General features: G+C 41.0%; 1 pseudogene; it reads left to right on the forward strand.

Moving 5' to 3' along the window:
- The first annotated feature begins 1,518 nt into the window (after nucleotides 1–1,518).
- On the forward strand, nucleotides 1,519–15,375 carry LOC142436102 (inositol oxygenase pseudogene; annotated as a pseudogene).
- The last annotated feature ends 5,304 nt before the right edge of the window (nucleotides 15,376–20,679 follow it).

A 20,679-nucleotide genomic window follows, 5' to 3' on the forward strand; every position in this document is an offset into this window, starting at 1 on the left:
ATCCTGCAAATGTGGAAGATAGAAGAATCAATCCATTTGAATTGTGGTGCCAGCCAAGAATTTGAAAGTACCATAAACTGCCAATAGAACACCCACTGTCTTGAAAGTAGGAAGACCCATATGCCTTTAGAGACAAGCAAAGCCAACATGGGCATGTCGTCAAAAGAGAATAGTCTCTGGAGAGCACAGCATATTTGGCAGAGTGAAGGGTCTGGAGAAAAGTGAAAAGCTCCCAACATGATGGAATGCACACACAACAAGATGGATGGACACAGTGGCTGCAACAATGGAATCAAACAAAACAAGTGTGAGGCTGGCACAGGACTGGGCAGCATTACGTCTTGTTGTATCTGGGGTTACTATGCTTCAGAACACACTCAATGACACCTAGAAACAACACAAAGATGCATCAAGGGCCCAAGCACAAAACTGTAAAAGTGTGGACAGCTAGGAGATAGTTTATAGCCAAATTTCATGATTCCGGGAATTGGGTTTCATATAATGAATTGCATATTTAAGATGAAAATAACAAGTTGAATGATTACATCAATGGTTTTATAGCACTGATTAGTATAAACATTTATTTGAGCAGGATTGACATGATAACTGCAGCAAGGATCTCCAATATAGCAACTGTGAGGATGGCCATGGATTGTGCAGTATTTCCTCCATTTTGACATAGAATAACTATGAGTCAGTTCTGAGGGTAAGTATGAGCCAGGAACAATTCCATAGCCCTTAACAACAACAACCTAAGACTTACAGTCAAAGTCAGACATTTTAGGATCCATAAATAGAATTTATGAATTTTGCATCTAAAAGCCTCACCACAGAAAAGCAAATCTCTCAGCACAATTCTTAATGGGTTAGACCTACCCAGATTCCAATGTGAAAATCCTATCGCAGTCTCTTATTTAGGCCTGTGTTATCTCCACCCGATTTCTAATTGATCCACTCTTATACCACGCCTAGTAATCAACTCAGAAACACCAGTAGCAGCAAACTAACTGCAATGCCCCTTTTTCCTAAAAGCTTGGAGAATTTTACTAAAAAATGAAACAAAACAAATATGAATGTCAACCTAAAAATCTTAAATGGAAGAATTAGGAAAAATTCTTTAAAACCTCCAAAATAAAAACATCACCGTGTGCCATTTTTCTCCTTGAATAAGTGTGAAATTCATGGTAAATTCTTTAAAGTTGGAACTCCTAATAATTCAAACAGATAAAATGATTAGCAGCTAACTTAGAAGATAGTTGGTTTCTCCTCAGAGACACTTTAAGAGCGAGGCCTGGTGACTTACTTTTGAAAAAGCAATCTCTGAAAACACTATGAGGCACGGTTCTTCTCCGGAAAACACGGGCCACCATAAATTAAAAACAACCAATTATCAAATGTTATCTAAATACTCTTGAAACTTAGAATATGAAGACAACTGCCTCTCACAAGCAAAAGATGTCCTGTGAGATTGTCACTAGAACAACCAGGGGCAGCGAGATGAAGGGCCAGCTCTCCACCATGACTTTCAATGTCTCTCCATATATCTGGGCAACAGCTGCCAAGAACAATGGTGGGGAAATTTCTATTTCAGAGAGGCAATTGGTGAAACCTCACTTAGCAACAAACTCTGCATGGAAAACTCCAAAATACTGTGTGAGTCCCTGAGCTCATTCTGATCAATCTGCTCCAAAAGGTATCCTGGACTATGAATGATAAGTCATCTGCTCAAAGCTCAGGGAGAGCCCAGCCCTCCACAACCTTCGTCCCAGAACCCTTACTCCCTGGAAGGTTTGGAGTCAATGCTGACTCCTAGAGATCCTATAGGAAAGGGGAGAATTTCTCTTGTGGAGTTTCAAGATTATGCACTGTACTAGATTGGGAAGTCCAGTTTTTCTCCCATCCTGCCACCTGTGTCAGAAATAGTTAGGAAACCTTCTAGTCATACTACTCACCTTTTCAATTCACAGTTGTAGAGGCTGGCAAGGCTCAGATATCAGTCTGGACCCTTCTCTTGACTCAAGTAGGTCGAATGCACAATGAAATAAGAAGGGAAGGTCAGATGGTAGGCTCCTTCCTCATGGCTGTGCAGATTGATGAATCCAAGCTATATATGAAATATGTCAAGATGCTCTCTCACATCTGGAGATCCACACGTCTAGGAAGTCCCCAGAACTGGACAAAAGCTGCAGATAGAATGTACTTGAATTTATACGGGGAAAACCACACCCAACAGGATAACACCTCCCACTACTTGGCTGCTGACAGCAAATCTCTTCATGGAAGTGATGGCATTATATCGAACACTGTCACCTAAGCTCATTCGTAATTCCTAAACTTCTGAGAATCCTGGCCCAGCCAAGTCAGCATAAAACCGCAGCCATTAAACATTATCCACTGTGCCACCAACCCAAGTGATTTCAATAACAGAAAAGTGTGAAAGGGAAGGAGGAACGAGCAAAACCCTTCCAGAAATAGCTTCATCTAACTGGATCTCTTATACGCCATATGGTTTTGACATTTTGAAAAGTCAACTCTGGCTCTGGCCCTTAGCACAAATTCACTACCATGATGCCTATTGCTACTCAGAGCAGCTTTATAGAAAATAGGGGAAGTTCCCCTTTGACTTAACAAGCAGACTCAGACTCACTGCTTTCCATTCAGTTCTCAGGCCACACAACCTCATAGGAGGAATGACGCCTGTGGGATTCTGAGACTGTAATTCTTTACAGGCTCAGATAGCATTGTCTTTCACCCTTGGGACAGCAGACTGTTGGGAACTGTAGACCTCGGGGTACACAGCCCACCTGTTAACCACTCTGCCATGAGGGCTACTGTTGGTCTTATGATATTGTAAATCATTCCAGGAGTATATGACCCCATATCTGCCCTGGGTATTGGCTGGTAAATTCAAAGCACTGACCTTGGGATTAATAACCCAATACCTAATCAACTCTGCCTTGACTGTGTATTAAAAGCCCAATACCTAATGAAAAGAGCTCCATCTCTCTATAGTACAGTAACCATTACTGCATCCCAAACCAGATGTGTTTAGATTATTGATCTCTGGAGAAGATTCCAGCACATTTCCTTAGTTATTAAGTGTGTTTATGAAGGAAGCATCATTAACTGTTTTTTTTTTCATTCAAAATTAACTTTCTTATAGATTAGGTGGGTAGAATTTCATATCTTTTGTTACATATCCCATCAGTCATAGGATAAGGCTCTCTTATTCTGTTGTGTCTGGGCAAGGTCCTTGTCTGCTTGCAATGTCTGTGGGCTTAATCTGCCCTAGACAGCACCATAGATGTATGCTTCAGCATTACCTTGAATCTGGGAGGTTCACTGCATAGAGACTGCTAGTCCACAGAGCTCTGATCCAGGTCTCCTTTCTTGCTGTAATCAGATCAGAGATGAAATGTTCTGGAGCCACACCTCAGGAAAATCCCCTGACATCTAGGTCAGTAAAGATTATGAAGGGATAAAGGATTTGCTATCATAGCCTGAATCCCTTTACCACGGAATATGATCATACATGATCCCATCCCAACTGATCTATTCTCTGAGGCCACATTATACCAGAAATGTAAAATAAACTAAAACCCAGTAATATGGTGTCCATTCTCCCTCACAGCCAACCTATGAACAGATTAGAACTGTTCCCTAGAACTAGTGCTGTCAATCATATGCTCCCAAACTTAGTGGCCCTTTTGCATGCCCCCTAGCAGGAAAATGGAAAAAATTACCCACATCCTTGCTGACTATTGAAACGTTTTTACTATAGCCCATAATCCAGAATAAAGTATTACAAAAAAATCTCACTGCCCCTTGTCGGAGCATACTAATGGTGACTATTTAGGACAGGGTAGAACTGCCCTTGAGTTTCTAATTCCTTATGGGAACCACATATTTCTCCCATAAAATACACGTGCACCATTCCATTTCCCCTCAAGGGGCAGTATCAGGTACTTCAGTAAACACTGCACTATGCCGTTATAGGAGCAGACTTCTTATCTTTCTCAATTAGAGACCTACTCAATTTGAAGCTGTCAACTCTGGATTAATAGACAAACTCTGCCCACTACTCGACCAGACTTCAAAATTGACACAATTACAAAACTTTCACACCACTGAGAATTATGATCCCAGCAAGTTGATACAGTTAATGTATCTCTGTAAATCAGTAAGATATTAAAACACACCGAGGACCCGGAAAAGGTACTGAGATGTGAAAGAGATAGAGGGTGAAAATGCATCCGAATCTGTTTGCCCTGTTTATATTGAATAGAGCAATAAATCCATATCTTCAAAATCCAATATAGAACACACTCAATTCACGTAAAAACAGACTTGCATATCTAATGTTACTTATGCTCATTATTCAAGAAATAAATACAACATATATAATGCTTTCACATGCAAAAAATGTCTATTCTTCCAATTTTGGTGGGTAGAAAGATAAAGTTTTACATGACTGGCTGTAAGGGATGGCATTATCTGTTTGCTGTCCCTGAGGCAAGGTCCTTGTCTCTATTTCACATTTAGAGTCTTAGTTTTCATCTTCCAGGTCCCTAAAGAAATGTGTCAAGTCCAAGATATTTCCAGAGAATCTGAGACATCTCAGAGAAACCATCTGGCCCAAATAATGAGAATGCCGTTTGAGGTTGAGCAGATTTCAGCTGAAATCCACCATCACGTCTAGGACATACCCAATTTTTCAGATATACACATCAGTGGGAGGTTAGGAAACAATAAATTTCAGCTACCTACAACACAGGAGCAGTGTGGTTTAGAACAAACTCTGGATGGCCTTGGGAAGAATGGGCATTACAGAACACTCCATTGCACCCAAGAGGAACCTGTCCGTGGATCAAGAGGCTGCTGTGCAAACAGAACAAGGGATTACGGAATGGTTTAAAATCAGGAAAGTATGTTACAAGAATTTTTAAAAATAACTTTATTGGCAGTTCTTACAGCTTAAAGATAATCCATACATACATCCATCGTGTCAAGCCCATTTGTGCATATGTTGCCATCTTCATTTTCAAAATATTTTCTTTCTATTGGAACCCTTGGTATCAGCTTCTCATTTCTCCTTTCCCCACCCTCCTTCCCTCATGAAACCTTGATTATTTATAAATTATTACTTTTTGCATGACTTGCACCAACCGTTGTCTCCCTTCACCCACTTTTCTGTTGGTCCTCCTCCTGGGAGAGGTTTACATGAAGATCACTGTGATCGCTTTCCCCTTTCTACTCCCACCTTCCCCTTCCCCTCCTGGTATAGCTACCATCATTATGGGTCCTAAGGGGTTATCTGCCCTGGATCCGTGTGTTTCCAGCTCTTATCTGTATCGTGTACATGCTCTTGTTTAGCTGCATTTGTAAGCTAGAATTGGGGTCATGATAATGGGGAGGAGGAGAAGAAGCACTGAATAACTAGAGGAAAGTAGTATGTTTCATTGGTGCTGTATTTCACCCTGACTGGCTCATCTCTTACTTGTGACCCTTCTGTGAGGGGGTGTCAAATTGTCTACAGATGGCCTTGGGTTTCACAGTGATATGGTTTTTTGTTCTGGGTCTTTGATGCCTGATAGTTGATCCCATTGACACAACATGATCACACAGGCTGGTGTGCTTCTTCCATGTGGTCTTTATTCCTTCTCAGCTAAATTGACGCTTTTTAAATTTTCAAGCCTTCCTGACCCTAGATGCTATATCTTTTGATATCTGGGCAGCATCAGCTTTCTTCATCACATTTTTTAATGTGCCCATTTTGCCTTCAGTGATTGAGTCAGGAAGGTGAGCACCAAAGAATGGCAAGTTATTAGAACAAACTATTTTTGCATTGAGGGAGTACTTGAATAGATCTATTTACTGATCATTATATATAAATACATACCTCTATTTAGACCTCTCTACGTGTCCTTTACCTCCTAGTTCTTTTCCCTAATTCCTTTTACTTTCCTCTTGTCCCACTATCATTTTCAACCTTCATTTGGTTTTCAGTAATTCCTCGTGGATACATTGCACTTGATCAAACGCCATCAGGCCTCCTGCGCCTTCCTCACCATCAAGTTTACATCACTTGTTGCTCTCCTATCCTGCTTTTGTTGGCTCCCCCCTTTCTTTCCCCTGCCTCCCCATCTCCTGTGTCCCTTCCGGAACCATCAGTCCTGTTATTTTCTCCTCAGGATTGTTTACCCCGCCTACCTTATCTATATAGACATGCAAGAACAATATTAAGCACAAAAAGAAATCAACAAAACAAACCAACAGCAAAAAAGAAAAGTCTATAAATAGTTCCCGGTTTGTTTGTTGACTATTATGAGTGTTTGCCAGTCGAGTCTCATGGGATGTTACACCCTGGCTCCAAAGTTCATTTTTGGGACTCCTCAGGGACTTCATTGCTTTACTCCCCTTGTTGCTCTGTCAAACACCCTTAGTGTTTCTGCCCGGTGTGGTGGGGTCAGATTGGAGACAATTCTCACACCGTGTCTTCGGTGTTATGCCCTGTAGCGCTATGGGTCACTGATGGAAATCGTGTCTCGTGCTGAGGCCAGCCCTATGGTCCTCTCTGTGCATTGGCTGCTCCCAGCAGGAATATCATCCTTGGGCTTGGTGGACCAGGGGTGTGTTCTACTCTCTCTTTCACTCATAGTTTGTTCCCATGTGCTCTGTTCAGAAGTGCCCCTCTCCCAGAGCTGTAGCTTCAGTGTTGTCCTTTGTAGTCCATTTTCCTTCAGTGCTCTCCATCAGTCACCCTGGGAACCATCAGACTGATGATTCTTCAGGCAGGGAGGCTGGACATGTAGCTGGGATTGGGGCTTCCCCTGAAGACCTCTCTATTGGACTGCTGCATCATGCCAGTATGTTGAATTCATGTCTTGGCACACCAGGTTGAGGTCTGGTCCCTCTCTCTCACTCCTGTGGAGATTTAAACAATACCCTCCCCTTGGATGTATTAGTGCCCTGTTCCCCTACTACCCATGCCTCCCCCCACTTTTCTTGCTTTCCCCCCCCTTTTTCATTGACTGTCATATGTATCCCTGGATTGGGTCTGGCCCCTGCCATACTAACCTGGACTTCACCCCAGGAATGTATTCATATAGTAACTTTCCCCCTATATCTCTTTTGCCTTTTAAGCTTACTTAAGTGGACTTATGGTTTACTTCTCCTTTTACCCTTTGCTTATTTCACTTCACATAATTTCCTCCAATTTTTCCCATGCGGCAATGTGCTTCATGCATTCATCACTGCTTTTCAGGCATGTGTAGTACTCCAGTGTATGCATGTACCACAGTTTTTGAATCCATTCATCTGTTGATGGAAATTTGGGTTGTTTCCAACTTCGTGCGATTGTGAACTACGCCATGATGAGCATTGGGGCACAGATATCTGACTGTGGTTCATTTATTGCCTCTTCTGAGGATATGCCAAATAGGGGAATTGCTAGGTCCTATGGTAGCTTGATTTCCATCTCTTTTACACTTCACCAAATCTAATTCCATAATGGCTGTACATACATACAAGTCCACCAGCAGTGGACCAATGTTCACATCTCACCACAGCCACTCCAACACTTGTTACTCTCTGATTTTGTGAATTGATAGAATTCTGGCTATCTTTGAGGGTGTTAGGTGGTATCTCACAGTTGTTCTAATTGGTATTTCTCTGATGGCTAATGATCAGGAACATTTTCTCATATTTACTGGGTATTCAGATTTCTGCCCTTGTGAAATTTCTGTTCAGGTCCTTTGCCCATCTCCTCAGTGGGTAATTAGGTGGTTTTTTTTTTAAGCAAGCAGAGTATTATAAATTTTAATAAGGCGTTTGTCTGATGTGTCATTACTAAAGATATTTTCCCAGTCTGTCAGCACTCTCATTACTCTCTTGCTGAATTCATTCGATGTACACAGGCATTTTATCTTCGGTATACCCCTCTTGCCAATTAGTGACTCAACTGTATTTGTGTCCTTACCTATATCCGATAGCCTAGATATTCCCTGCACCAAAGTTCTCAGGTTGGTCGCAATTCCCTCATTGATTGTCCTAATAGTTTGGGGTTTTACCACAAGGTCTGTGATCCACCTTGAGTTTAATCTTGTGCGCGGAGTGAGATAAGGGTCTTGCTTCATCTTTCTGCAGGTAGATATCCATTCTTTCCAGCACCACTTGTTGAAGAGGGCATCTGCTTCCCATTTGATATCTTTTGGTCCTTGTCAAAGATCAGTTGTCTGTATGCTGATGATTTTATTTCTCGGGTTTTAGTTCTTTTCCAATGTGTGTTAGGGTCTCGTCCAGCGAGACCCTCACACGGTGACCTGGAGAGGCAACGAACCTGGATGGCAAAAAGACACAGAGACGTGGGGCAAGACAAGTGCTGATCAAGCCCGTTTATTTTGCCAAAACTCTGGGTATATATTCACAACAGAGAAGGAAGTGGGAGGCACATATTCCAATGAAGGACACTGTGTAACAACCGCACACTGTACAACAACTAATCAGCCACATGTTCCCAATAAGGTACAAAGGGTGCGCAACAGTTCTCAAAGACGTCCGTGGCGACGTCCGCATGCAAATCAAGGCTTACTGGGTGAACTTATCACGATATTCCTAATATGGTATATCTGCAGTTCAATGGGTGCTCAGTACTTTGACTAATGGCAACAAGGTCAGTTATCGCAATTTCTCATGCTACTGAGCACGTAGTTTGGAATGTGGGGGCGAAGTTGGGCAGGAAACAAAGCCTTGCTGTTAGAAAGCGGCCAAGTTTCTCCTACGTGTCTGAGGCCAGAGTCTTAATGGCTATCGGCTCCCAACAAATGTGATAGGATTTTATCCTCTCCCCATACTTATTAAATGTATATTCTGACAAAGTAATCTGAGATGCTGGAATTTTTTGAAGGAAAACGTGGCATCAGGTTTGGGAAAAAATCATATTAACAACCTTCCATATGCAAGTGACAAAACCTTGCTTGATTGAAGATTGGCTTGAAACATTTGCTGATAAAGGTCAAATACTGCAGCCTTCAGCATGGACTACAACTCATTATAAAGAAGACCAAACTCCTCATAAGTGGACTAATAAGTAATATAATGAGAAATCAATAATATATTGGTATTGTCAATAATTTCATCTGGCTGGCATGCACAATAAGTGCTCATGGAAGTGAGACATACTAGTGTTAGCCACTGATATGCCATCTTTTGACTGCTGGATGACCTGCTCCGTTCCCCTCTCATCTGGGAAAGTCCCACTAGAGAATAATTTTGGAATGCACTCATGTTCTCCGGATCAGAACATTGTAATTAATAATATTTTTGCTTTTAATGTTGTAACCAGTAGATTCCTATTTTTATGTTATTAAACAGAATGTTATAATCAGTGCTATACTGTGTAATGCTCACTAGCTTTAAAGAATAATAACATTAATATTGCTTTCTGCTTCTGTCCATGCTTGCATAAGTCCTAGACAAATGATAAATGAGTTTTTGCCTTTATAGATGGACTGAAATGTCTACTCGGGACTCCAATCAAAGAATCGCTTTTAAATTCTAGCAGTCCGGTTATAACCGAATAAAGACTCTTTTAAATTATCGTAACATTATAGTGGCTGTCATTCATTTCAAACCACAACAGAAGCAAAAGTCAAGAAATCAAGTGAACCATTGGATTGGATGAATCTGCTGCATAAGACTTCTTGAAAGTGTTGAATAAAAGGATGTTACCTTGAGGATCATAAGGTACACCTGCCAGAGATTTGTTATTTTCTGTTTCTTGTTTACCCCCTCAAACTCTTTTATTAGGACATAATCCAGACACATCATTCAATAGTTGTCATATCATGTGACTATCACAATCAGCTTCAAGCATTTTCTTCCTTCTTTTATTTGATATAAACTCCCCACTAGCTCCCACATTCCATGTTGTGCCTTCCAGGACCCCTAATGTAGTTATAGTTTCTACAGAGTCACCCACCCTGGGTTCTATATAGCAAAACTACATAGAAAAATATATAAAAGAGTCAAGATGGCTGCTAACTATAACAACAACAAGGACAAACTGCAATTCAAAAAGCAAAAACAGAAAGTATAGAAAAACAAGATTAAGATCAAAGAGTACTGAAAGGGAGAGCAAATAATGTTTTTAATTATTCAAGTCAGAGTTTTTATTTCAATCTACTATTATCATCTCTGATTGATAGCCAGGTTATTCCTATACCTTAATTATGGTCAGACAGAAATCACAGAGACTTATTGCATGTATAAATCCTGCAAATGTGTTTTGGTCTTTGACTGTCATCCATGGCCTTCTTAAAATCAGTGTTTAAAAACTTGTTAGGGCGTGGTCAAGGGTAATGCAACCAAGAGGAATTACTGAAACCCAAATGAAGACTGAGCATGATAGTCGGACAAGAGGAAAGTCAAAGGAAATAGAGGAAAGAGCTAGGAGGCAAAGGGCATTTATAGAGGTCTAAATAAAGGCATGTAAATATTTATATATACATTTATATATGATAATGGGGAAATACATCTCTGTGCATATATGTATAGGTTTAGTATTAAGGTGGCAGATGGACATTGGGTCTCCACTCAAATACTCCCTCAATGCAAGAATATTTTGTTCTATTAAACTAACATTCAATGATCCTCACCCTTTCGACACAATCACTGAACACAAAGCGGGTGAATAAGTGAATGTGATGAAGAAAGCTGATGGTGCACAGCTATCAAAAGATACAGCGGCTGGGGTCTTAAAGGCTTGAAGGTAAATAAGCAGCCATCTAGCTCAGAAGCAACAAAGCCCACATAGAAGAAGCACACCAGTCTGCGTGATCATGAGGTGCCGAATGGATCAGTTATCAGGCATCAAAGAATAAAAAATCATATCATTCTGTGCTCACCTCCATGATGTGATCACTGAAGACAAATGGGTGCATAAGCATATGTGGTAAAGAAAACTGATGGTGCCTGGCGATCAAAAGATATAGTGTCTGGGGTCATAAAGCTTGAAGGTAAACAAGCAGCCATCTAGCTCAGAAGCAACAAAGCCCACATAGAAGAAGCACACCAACCTGTGCGATCATGAGGTGTTGAAGGGGTCAGTTATCAGGCATCATCAGAACAAAAAAATCATATCACTGTGAATGCCGGGGGGAGGGGAGGAGTGCAGACTGGAGACCCAAAGCCCATTTGTAGGCCACTGGACAACCCCTTACATTGTCTCAGGGAGGAGATGAACCAGACAGGATGTCGTGCAGCAACAATGGAGCATAGTTCCTAAATGATCCCCAGACCCCCAAACACTCTATCATGATCCCAATTCTACCTTACATATCTGGCTAGAACAGAGGGTGTACACTGTTACAAATAGGAACTGGAAACACAGGGAATCCAGGGTAGATTATTCCCTTCAGGACCAGTGGTGTGAGTGGTGATACTGAGAGGGTGGAGGCAGGGTGGGTTGGGAAGGGGGAACCAATTATAAGGATCTACATATAACCTCCTCCTATGGGGACGGACAACAGAAACATGCGTGAAGAGAGACGTTGGACCGTGCAAAATATGACAAAATAGTGATTTCTAAATTATCAAGGGGTCATGAGGGAGTGGTGAGGGAGGGGATAAATGAGGGACTGATGCCAGAGGCTTAGGTGAAGAGTTAATATTTTGAGAATACTGAGGGCAATGAATGTAAAAATGTGCTTTACACAATTGATGCACGTGTGGGTTTTGATAAGAGTTGTATGAGCCCCTAATAAAATGATTTTAAAAAGAGGCACAGACAATGGTTATTAGGGAAAAAATTGAGCTCTGATACCATTCTCTGCTGCAGAATTGGATGTTACTATTGACAATCCTTGGATCACATATGTTGATGTTATTCTTCCATGTGGGCTTAGTTGATGGTACACTTAGATCACTGCTTGTTTGAAAACAAGACTTAAGATTCGAGACACTATTGTTTCTGATAGATACCATCTAATTTCTTCACCACACTTTGCTGTAGCAACTACATCTTCTGTATTTCCTTCAAAAGGGAATTTTGTAAGAATTAACTGTTCTTAGAATGTAGCTTGGGTTAATTATGAGCTCCACATCCATCCCTTACTCTGTTTATTCTATTCACCTCTGGTTCACCTTAGAGACATCTTGTTATTTTATGGCAGATAACTTTACCAATCATCTCTTTGAAGCATAAGGTAATTTTGTTTATAGTGTCATTGATTCAGCCCAGGATAATATATTTAAAACACAATTAAGAAAAGGTAATTGAATAAATGTACAGCCTTAGTATTTTCAATTGCCTGTGAAAAGTGAATGTGAAAGTTGAACATTCTTCAATGCATACAAAGGAAGACTGAAGAAGAATCAACGTATTAGAATATAGTAAAGGCAAAAGAACATTAAAAGTACCATGGACTGCCAAAAGTTAAAACAAATGTGCCATTGAAGAAACATGGCTACAGTGCTCCTTAAAGGCAAAGATGGCGATATTTTGCTTATGTACTTTGCACATGTTATCAGGAGAGACCAGTCCCTAAAGAAAGACATCACATTGGGGAAATTAGGGCAAGTGAATGATAAAGAAATCTCCTCAATGAGATGGACTGATGCAGGAGCTGCAAAAAATGGGCTCAAACATGAGAACATTGTCAGAATGGCAAAGGACTGAGTCATGTCCCTTTTTGTTAGACACAGGTGTGCTATGAGCTAGAACTGACTCAGTGACACCTATGAAGAATCAACTACATTTGTGACAAATTATTGGTTTACCACATAAGCTCTTCCCTGTTGGACCATTATATAAGTGTCAGAGTATATTCATAATCTATAGCAGAAATTAAACACTCGTCTTTGTGTTCTTTAATGACTTACATCTACCACACGGGACTAAGAAGACCTCTCTAGTACTTCCAATGCTCTAACTTTTAAAGGGAGGTGAGTTTTATCTTTCTCTGCTAGAGAGACCACATATTCAAACCTAGCAGTTGATTGGTGGGGCTTGATGAGGTCATCCACTCCTGGAAAGATGGCCAGTCCAAAGAGGGACTTAGAAGTCCTAAGTGGGACTTCTACTCTTTTTCATAAGTTTGAAGAGGCACAGAGGGTATAAGCTTGAACTATGGAAAATGAGCTACACAGATAAATATCCACAATGACTGAACCAGATTTCATATATGAGCATCTGGGTGATAAAGTCATTTCTTAACCAATTGCTTAATTCACTCTCACCCTCCAACACATTCCTCACAATTTTTTATATTCTTTGAATCATAGTAAGGTGTGATGACTGAAACTTTGTGTATCATGGCTGAGTCAGGATTCTAAGGCATTGGTTCATGATGATGGAATCCGCCTGGTTGATAAGAGTTCATAGAATGCCATCTCTTTCATGATGAGACCTACTGTGAGCAGCCAATGAGGAGGAAGATAGCTTCCTTGTGGGTGTGGTCTTATCATTTAAAAGGATTCTCTGAATGGTCTTTAGCTTTGTTCTGGACCTGGACACTTCATCTGACCTGAAGGTTTGGGGACTTGAGACAAAATCCTGTAATTGTGTTTCTGGAAGTTGTCGGTCTCAATTTGCTTGAGAAAGAAGTCTGCCATCTTACCTCCCATCTTGCATTCATCAGCCACTGGATATACTTGATCTAGGATAAGAGTCAGGACAGGAATCTGAGCCTTGTCAGCCTCTGCAACTGTGAGCTGAAATATGCAGTAACATGAAAACTGTCTACATTAGTGGGTCTCACCCTGTGGATTGCCACCCCTTTGGGGGTAAAACGACACATTCACAGGGGTCGCCTGATTCATAACAGTAGTAAAATTATAGTTATAAAGTAGCAATGGAAATAATTGTATGGTTGGGGGAACTGTATTAAATGGTCATGGTATTAAGAAGATTGAGAACCACTGCTCTAAATGGTCCCGAGAAGCTAAGTTTGGAGGGGCCAAGAAGTTGAAGGCCTGGGTCCTTAAACTTGGCTCTCCTTGAGGCCATTGTGAATTGAGGTCACTCTATTTTGCATTATGAACATATGGATATAGTTGCTCTACTCAATATAAACAGAGTAACCAGATTAGGGAGTCCTGTTTACCCTCAATCTCTTTAACACCTCAATACCTATTCAGGGACTTGGTGTGTCTTACATCTTCTCTTTGTGTAATTCTTCATTATGTGTATCAACTTGCTGGGGTCGAGGTTAGCTGTAGTGTGGCAGGCATGTAAGGATGTCAGTGTTGGAGCTGTGCTCCAGTGTGGACTTATTCCTCCATTTATCATGAGCTGGAGGCTTCAAAACCACCAGCTTCTGCGATTCAGAGAGATAACAGTCGGCTCCCCTAGAGACATACAGCAGTGTTTCCCAAGGTACATGATACTGCCCACTGAAGCAAAATGGAAATGTCCAGTCAGTGTAAAAGTGATACCAATGTTTTTTAGAGGGGAGAAAGATGGGGCTTACTACTCCCATTAAGTATTGCAGTCTTGGATGATTACATAAGCCTGGCTAGGTCTGTTGTGGGATACACTGTTTCTCTCTGGCTCCATACTCTTGAAGAGTTCCCGGAACCCACAATGGTTGGCCAGCTGAAGATGGAGCCCAGAATGGGCAAGGGGAAAGCCATCTTCTGAAACTACACTTGTGGCCAGCTCCTGGACCTCGTCTTTGCCAGCTATAGACTCATGCACACACAGCAGGTGGTGGACTTCATCAGAGGAAAGCACGCCCACTTCGGAACCTGCTCCTCCAAGGAGATGACAGTCCTGGAGGCCATAGACCTGCTGGACCAGCTGGTGGATGAGTCGGATCCGGATGTGGATGTCCCTACCTCCTTCCATGCCTTCCAGACTGTGGAGGGCATCCGGAGGGCACATCCCCACAAGGACTGGTTGTACCTGGTGGGGATGCTGCATAATCTGGGGAAGTTGCTGCCCCTGGCCAAGGAGCCCCAGTGGGCCGTAGTTAGAAACACCTATCCTGTGGGCTGCTGGCCCCAGGCCTCTGTGGTCTTCTGCGACTCAACTTTCCAGGACAATCCAGGCCTCAGGGATCCTCTATACAGCTCTGAGCTTGGGATGTACCAGCCTCACTGCAGCCTGGGGAATGTCCTCATGTACTGGGGCCATGATGAGTATATGTACCAAGTGATGAAGTTCAACAAATTTCCTCTAGTTCCACTCCTTCTATGCGTGGCACACCGGTGGTGACTACCGGCAGTTGTGTAGCCCTGAACATGCCGCCCCGGGTTCAGGAGTTCAACAAGTTTGAACTCTACATCAAATGTCCAGACCTGCCTGATGTGGACATACTGCACCCCTATTACCAGGGGCTCATTGGCAAGTACTTCCCCAGAGTCCTCAGTTGGTGACCATCCTGCATGCCCAAGACAACCTTGTGATCATGGAGACAGGCCTGGCCCACCCCACTTCCTTGATAGACCCCACCCACCTGACTGTGCTCAGGTTTGCATCAATAAAGACCTTAAAGTGTCAAAAAAAAGTACAATCTTGGAAACCCATAAGGGCAGTATACTCTGTCCTACATGGTTGCCATTCATCAGCATTGACAGTGACAATAAGCTATTTTTATACATCATTGGGGACTATAGGCTTTATTACAAAAGTTTTCAATTACCAGCAAGGGTGTAAGTTTTCTGTTTTTCTAAGAAGGGGCCTCAAACTAGGGACAAGAAGTGAAGAAACCAATGATATATAACCTTGAGTGACTTCGAGAGCAGTTAAAATTTATTCTACAGGATGGCAATGAGGGGAATAGGACTAAATGAAATGGGGCTTGATTTACTTCATTTTACATGACACAATGTGGCATCCTTGAATGGATCTAGTATGATGGGTCTCTTTTCAACAGTCAAGAGTGCCTGTATTTCTGGAGATCTTCATGAATCTTGGCATCCAAGTTTCACTGGGTCTAGAAGATTCCAAGGGCAGAGGTCTTGGTTTCCAAGAACATGCTTTGCTCCTGCCTGTTATTATATGAGGGTACTAGAATCCTATCTGTCTGCTGGCCTCTATTCTCATATTGTGTAGAAGAGAGAAATTAAGCTAGCAAGGGTGGATTGGGGTAAAGCTGTTGATGTCAGATGCATCCTGTAATCTTGGCCTCCAAATGGTCACATTATCATACCAAAGATAACTTCATCCTCATGAACCTAATCCAAAACAATCCCATATGCATCACAAACATGAATGTCTTAAAAATGACAGAAACACAGAAGCAGAGGTTATGAGTTAGGAACATGGTAAAGAAGAAATGACATTAGCTACCTATGTGTGTGATGATTGCATCCCAAGGTCTATTAGGATGGCTGTGAGAAAAATGTACAGTCAGAAATATGGTGGTTGCTTATTGAATCAAATAATCAGATGGCTTACTACGCGGGATAGACAAATACAAGAGGAATGACTGTTCACTCATCAAATGGAAATGTTGAGAACTATATTGAACCACAATGCTCCCTGTGATGGAATATCTGTGCAAATACAAGAAAATCTTGCCAATACAGTGAAGAGTCAAATTTACCCACCAATCACTAATGAAGAAATTAAAGAATTCTTCCAACCACTTCAGTATGAAATTGACCTACCATGCAGTCAAGTAGCATAGATAATTATTGGTAAGTGGAATGAGAGATTAGGAAACAGAGGAAAGAAAAGCAGTTGGAAAACGGGGTCCTTCTGATAGAAATTTGGAAATCACATATACCTTTGTAAAAACCACAAATGGCTGCTATACATATAGGCTTATACCAATGTAATTCACTGAAGTAAAATCAAGTACGTCTGTGGAAAATGTTTTAGAGTACAAAAGATACCCCAGTCCCAAATATAAATTAAGGACAGCATTTACTCAGCCATAAGGACAAAAAGATGACACAAAACCACAGATACATAATGTGGATGAGGAATACTATTAGCACAAAGTCATAAGAGCATTAAATATTCACAGTCAGGTTGTTACATCACTAAGACACAGAATACAGGAGACTTTCAATTTCATGAGTAACTGAAAGTTCATTAATCACAATAGAATGGGGGATTATAGAAGCCCAAAGAGGAGCAAAATGTCAACACATGCTTAGAAGATTAGCCCTTCCAAACAAGGCAGTCTGGGAAAGATGGCTAGGTTACAACTTTTGTGTATGCAACCTCGAGTACTGTACTATCTGTCAAGGACACACACTCAATCCGCTAAGGGACTGCTCTATAATGCCTTGACTGTATAGAGGGTAGAGGTAATCCACTCTCCAATGTACTCTACCTGAGGGCAAGATTATTTACTTCATTGTGACATTATCTCAAGGAATTCATTGATGTGAGTTTGTTTTTTTGTTGTTGACTTTGTATGTTATGTATACCCTGACCAAAGTGAAATTATAAAATGTAAGGCCAAACATAATAGAGATTTTGGAGGAGCTTGTTATCTTCAGTCAAAATGAAGCTGGGACCATGAAGCTGAAGACATGAGTCAAAGACATGAGAGCACAAATATAACCTTTGGTACATCACACATGAATGTCAAGACCATCTCACGTACAGATATGATTAATTGAAGGCGAACAACAGGAAACTGGATCAGCTGTAAAATGGCATCAATAGCATTATGTATGAAGAAAGCAACATCATTCCCAAGACAGAAAAGAAAGAATGATCGAGGCGAACATCAAGGAGACTGATACCTACCACTGGTAGAAATGTAGGTAAAGCAAACGGAAGAAATGATGAAGGAAGAGCTGAACAGAACATTTTAAAGAGCAACTTAAGAAGACATTGAAGTATTGAACTGAAACACGTTACTCACGGGGAAAACCATCAAAGTTATCATAGTGAGAACAAGGAGAATTTCATTCAGTATATGTGGTAGAGAAAAGAGAGGTGGGAATAGGCTCACACCCCAAGAAAGCTTTGCCTGAAATAATCTAAAGAAAAATATTGGCAGAGCCATTTATAAACCGAATTGTTTGTGGCTTTCTTTCACCAGAGAACCTAAACATAGTCATTTCTGCAAAGCTCTTTATTAATAGCTCTGTAATCAAGAGTGGATATTTTCATCCATCTGGTCAGAATTGAGGACAGGGGACTAAGCTCGCTCTCTTTAAATGTCTACAGGGGAACTCCCTTAAGTCTACCCTCCTTAAAATCTCTTCTTTTGGGGGTTGAGATTCTACCCTCCTTAAAATCTCTTCTTTTGGGGGTTGAGATGAAAGGGTTGGGGACTAAGCCTTAAACTTGCTCTTCAGACATGCGACTTTTGGCAGAAGTGTTGTGGCATCAAATAAATGATGAACACTATAATGCCTTGATAATTTAGAAGAGACTATTTGGTTATCACTGGACTGCTAGAATCTAAAAGTGACTCTTTGATTGCAGTTATAAGTGGATATTTCAGTCAATCTTTAAAGGCAAAAGCTCATTTATCATTTGTTTAGGGCTTAAGCCAACATGGACAAAAGCAGAAAGTAAAACTAATGTTATTCTTCTTTAAAATGAGTGAGTCCTACGGGGTACAGGATTGATGATAACATCCTGGTTAATAAAATAAAAATAGCAATATCCTGGTTACAACATCAAATTCAACAATATTATTAATTACAATTTCCTGATCTCCAGAACATAAGAGTCCATTTTAAAATCAAACACTGGTGAGACTTTCTGAGATGGGAGGGTGAAGGATGAAGATCATTCATTCAAAAAGATGGCGTGATTGTGACTAGTGATAGTCTGTCTCAGAAGAACAGATAATAATTTTAAAATGTTTAAAATTCTGTTGTGAAATAATTCTTTATTGTGACTTAGGTGTGGATTTTGTTTGGGCCGGGTCCGAACCAAGGCAGCCACCTGTACCAGCTTCTCGAGAAGACAAATGACCTGGCTGAAATGGAAAGCATCTGCCTCCAGCAGTTCAAAAAGCTTACCTCCTGGGGCAGAGCACAGCCTCTTCTCCCCAGTGTTCCAGGAAGCAAGTTTTCTGAGAACAAGATTATTTACTCACAGACCCCATCCTGGCTCAAATCCTGCAGCTACAGCACTAAAACCTCCCTTCCCCTTATCAACGCATATGTCCTTGGCTTGGACCCTATTTAAGTCCCACTGCCTCACTACCAGGTGCTATTTCCCGGACCTAATATGTTGGGTCTCAGAACCTTCCCAGGGGCTCAAGATGCCTCCATCCCTTTCTCTGCTCTCCCTTCCCTCCTGGGAGTTCTTTCCCTGCCTCAGCAAAATCTTTCTCAACTTCACATTCCTGGCTAAATTCTATCTCTGTTCTGCACCTCTGTTAAACCTCTCATATTTATTCATCAGTTTCATATTCAGTAATTTAAGTTATTTTCCAAATCGGCAATTGCTTGTAACTATCCATAGCCTATAACCCCTCCTGAGATATTAATGTGCTACCATTAGCAGGAACGCAGGATGCTAAGGCAAGGGACTTCAAGGGGGTCAGCAAACACATGAGCAGCTGCATGCATGTGTAAGTGTTCTTTCACAGAAATTATCATCGGGGTCCTTTAGGCTGGTTCATTGTAATGTTCCTCAAAGAAAGCAGATAAGGTAGGCCATACATACATTTTATTTTCAACCAATTATTATTTTTTTTGCCAAAGCTGAAATATCATGTGGAATGATTGTAACTTCTCAGACAATTCGAGGCATGTTGCATTTGGTCCTTGCAGGGATCAATTGAACTCATTCATGATGACAAACACATCAACCAAGTAAGCTATATCTGCAGTTCACTTTTATCACTGAAAGGTGCTTTGAACTACGGTCTTGCTATCTGATTGAGAAACGCTTTGAGTTCATTATGAAGCTCAAAAACACGTTTTAAAATTCTTCCTCTTGACTACCATCTCACTTCAGTGGGAAATAACAGACCATAACTTGGCGTATCTAACTTGTTACACAGTTGGGAAAACAGTCGACTGTTTAAAGTGCTCGTCATTACAAAATTGACAGAAATTATGACGCTTTTCATCACTTCTTGTAACTCTTGTGGCAGCATCTTCATTGCTAATATTTGCCAATGAATCATACAGTGAGTTCTGATGAATTCTGGTCACTCATTCAGTACCAAACGTTGAAATCCAGATCGACATACTAGCATAACTGGAGCCCCATCTGTGAAAACACCACAAACCTTTCCCCAAGAGATCGTATGTTCTTTCAGAAATGAACCAAATGTATCAAATACTTCAAGTGCAGCAGTTGTCATTTCAAGAGGTTTACAAAAAAGAAACGCATCTTTAAAGTTGTCATTCATACACCTCACGTAAAAGAGTAACTGTGAACAGTTTGCAAGGTCTGTAGATTCATCAAGCTCGATACTAAATATTGGAATTGGAGCAGATTTAATTTCTTGGATTATCTGATCAAAAATATCAGCAGACATGTCAGCTATTCTCTGGGGACAGTGTCATTAGGTGAGGAAATTACACTCAATTTTGTAACAAATTCATTTCCGATCAGAACCCAACAATGACTTTGGCCGCTGGCAACAGTAAATTCTCAGCAATGGTGTGAGGTTTCATAGCTCTGGCGATTCTGAGTGCCACCAAATATGAAGATTCAACGGCTGCTACTTTTTCTTTGTGGTACTTGCTACCAATATCAAGTCTGGCTTTCTTGAGTCCATCAGCTTTGCTTATAAAATAGTT

Source organism: Tenrec ecaudatus, unplaced genomic scaffold (assembly GCF_050624435.1).
Source record: "Tenrec ecaudatus isolate mTenEca1 unplaced genomic scaffold, mTenEca1.hap1 Scaffold_151, whole genome shotgun sequence".
Classification (NCBI taxonomy): domain Eukaryota; kingdom Metazoa; phylum Chordata; class Mammalia; order Afrosoricida; family Tenrecidae; genus Tenrec; species Tenrec ecaudatus.